Source organism: Buceros rhinoceros, unplaced genomic scaffold (assembly GCF_000710305.1).
Source record: "Buceros rhinoceros silvestris isolate BGI_N320 unplaced genomic scaffold, ASM71030v1 scaffold9786, whole genome shotgun sequence".
Classification (NCBI taxonomy): Eukaryota; Metazoa; Chordata; class Aves; order Bucerotiformes; family Bucerotidae; genus Buceros; species Buceros rhinoceros.
The window spans coordinates 8,871-12,187 of NW_010418068.1; positions in this window are offsets into that span (position 1 = coordinate 8,871).

Consider the following 3,317-nt stretch of genomic DNA (forward strand, 5'->3'; position numbering starts at 1 on the left):
TCATAGACAGGTATTTTCACAGCAGAAGGAGACCACAAGCCACTGCATTTGAAACAAGTCTTATTTGCTACTTGAACATAATATATACAAATTGGTACATATATGTACATTGGTACATGCAGCACTGCTAACTTTATTTTCAATTTTTAAGGCACTCAGCTCACCTAGCCCTGACAGAAATCACACCCCAAGGTCTCCAGGGTACTCTTAGCATGACCAGCTCAGTAATGGGCAGAGGCTCCACCAAAAGATATTATGTGGAGAAGAAGATCCAGAGAAGTCATTAGGCTGGAATCTTCCCACTTCTCTTTAAATTATGCAAATACTTACTGTGCAGAGGTACCAGAAAGTTTAGCATAATTTACATGTACATCATGGAAAAGTTGCTGATCCTGTAGGGTGGCTGAGTTGTGTTTCTGGATCCAAGAAAGTGTACTTGGGGAAGGACAGCAGATAGATCTCACCAGCCTCCCTTCCCATCTGTTGTACCATAACCAGCATGTAGAGTTACTCACTGGCTGAAGGGGTAACACTTCCAAAGTGTGCATTATAATACTGTCAGCCTACTGATCTTTTGATTACACAAGTCCTTTATGTCCTTTCATGACCATCTGAAGACAGCATTTATGTTGTTGTTGCAATCACTCTTCATCATGTTTTCCCCAGATTGGTGCCAGCAGTTACCCAGTTCCAAAGAACCTTTGTCTGTCAGAGAGGGCCCATCTGCCACCCACAATCAGGAGCAGGGGATAGTGTGTACAATCTGTGCTGTACTTTGCCATGACATCTTATTGAAACAGACGTCAAGCTTCACTCAGCTCTCCACTTGATACCCTTGTGTCACCAAGGGCTTCCTGTGGCAAAATGCCTGGCCTGTGCATGTGTGAGCAGCTCCTGGTGACCCCCATGCATGACAGAGCAGAACTCATTCTCCAACACGGCCAGCTTCAACAAAAGCCTTCATGAAAACAGCAAAGATGTCATATCTCGGGCAGAGTCAGGAGAGGTGAGGAAGATGAATATCATGCTCCCAGAGCAGGCAGCACTGGCCAGCAAAGGCATATGCTCCTCAGGGCCTGGGGACGCACAGTTATTCATTTGCATTAGGGCACAAGGGGTTTGTTAGCACATTCTTATAACCAGACTGCTGCTGAAACCCTGCAACGCTGGCAGGGTTTTTTAGCACGCGTGGAAAATTCAGCCTGTACTGAGTTGAATTAGGGCCTTGGCCCAAAACCGCTTGAAACCAGTACGAGTCCCTCCATTTATAATAATACTCTGTAACACGTTTTTCAGAGCTGATCCGCTCCTCTCCAGAACGCTTAGTAAAAATTGTTCCTCACAGAGGTGAAAGAGGAAGTACTATACCCCTCTAACCCCAGCAAATCCTCCAGGGATACACAGGAACAGACCGATGTCAGCACCAAAACACAGTATTACCACTGCCTCTGCGGGGCAACTCAAACAAGTCCAGCTCTACTCTCTTTGGATCACAAAAAGAGGAGAAAAAAAATCTTAGCTGCTTTTTCCACCTGGTACTAGAAGAGAGTTTGACTTCTCCCCTCTCAGAGTGTCATTTCAAGGGCTATTTGAAAATAAAGCTTTATGTTTATAAATCTTCCTGGAGCCACTTGCACTCACAGCTTTCATGTTAATGTACCATGACAACCTTTTCCTTTTCCTTTTACCAAATGAAGGGTGAAGGTGTATAAACTGGAGTTTCTGAGGTCACTGGCTTACAGAGCAAGGGATGTGACATATGTTTTACATTGCTTTAAGCTCCAGCTCTGTGGGGACACTCTTGTCTGGTTCTGGTTCCTTCCCACTCCTTGCCTCTAAGACTTCTTACTCTCCTTTTAGTGGGGATGCTGGACACTGGTGCAAATCAGGAGCAACTTCGTTGGAGTCAGTGAAACTATTTTTAACAATGTGAAAGCTATGTAAACAAGGATGGCATCAGGTCTCACAGTTAAAATATAAACCACTCGTGGCAGACCCCTCCCCCCTTTTTTTTCCTGAGATTATTTTCCCTCTTGAAAGAAAGCACACAAATTATTCAGACCTTTTTTCCTTTAAAATCCTGCCTAAAGAGGCTTTTGTGACACACAGATTGACATCATGGTTAAGAAGGAAATAATTTTAAGTGTCAAGTCCCCACTTGCCCTTTCCAGCCTTCTCACCTCCTTGACTTCCTCTTGCCTCTGTCCACTCTCCCTCCTACTCATGATTTTCAGAAGAGCAGTGTATTTCCACTTCCCAAGGCTGAGAGCATTACATTTCTTCTGAAAATCAAGAATTTTTCCCAGTTCTTCCTTTTAAGGGGGTACTTAAACTCTCTCAAAGTTGACGATTAAGAATGGGAAGCACAGTAAGGGAGATTTACGTACATGGAAGTAGGTGTTTGGGCATTCCTAAGTGGGGAGCTACAAGTCTCAGTATTTTTGATGAATACCAGTCTTAGGTATAAAAATTCCTAAAGTCATAGGAGTGAAAGATTTACAGACTAGGAGGCTGCTCAGTTTTTTGTCTGAGCTGTTGAATGTGTGATGCTTGTCTCAGAGAGAATAGACAAAGAAATTTAGCATATTTTTAATATTCTTTTTCTACCCAAACACAAAACAGCCTCTTTGACATAGGAGACTGATTTCAGGCACATGTAAGAGCAGTAGGGATAGACAGCTGGATTAAAAAAAAAAAAAGGCCTAACAAACCCCCTGAAACAAAGAGGAGAAAGATGAATGGTCCATCTTTAAAGAAGAAACCATTAATGAGGAACTCCAGCTTCAAGATTCTGTTCTGGCAATGGGACACTGAATATGGCAAGAAGCCAGCCCATTCCAACACACAGCAGAGCATACTGGAAAGGACTGCTCTCAAGTCCCTCCACTAGCAGGACTGCATTTCACTTAGAAATGGCTAGTCTAGGGTTTGGAGTGCACCTTCGTACCTCCATGCTGTATCTGCCTTGCAGATCTAGTCAGGATCCAAACCATATATTAATCTGTTCTGAAAGTGTCTCAGGGCAGAGTATTTAAGCATTTGTATGTCCCTGATGAACTCCTGCATCTAGGCCAACCTCGTCAATTTGCCAATTTTTTTATAGAGAGCAAAACAGAGGGCTGCAACTCTAGTACAGCAAATACCTCATCTAAAATAACTTGTGGAAACAGCATTTAAAATATTAGGATGAATTGCTTTCTTGCTTGTAAGACTGTTAACAATACATGGAGCAGGGAGGGAGGCTCCAGACATTATGCAGAGAGAAGGTTACAGTTCAGAAGGAAATTTTTGAAAGCATTCATCATAATTCTCCCACA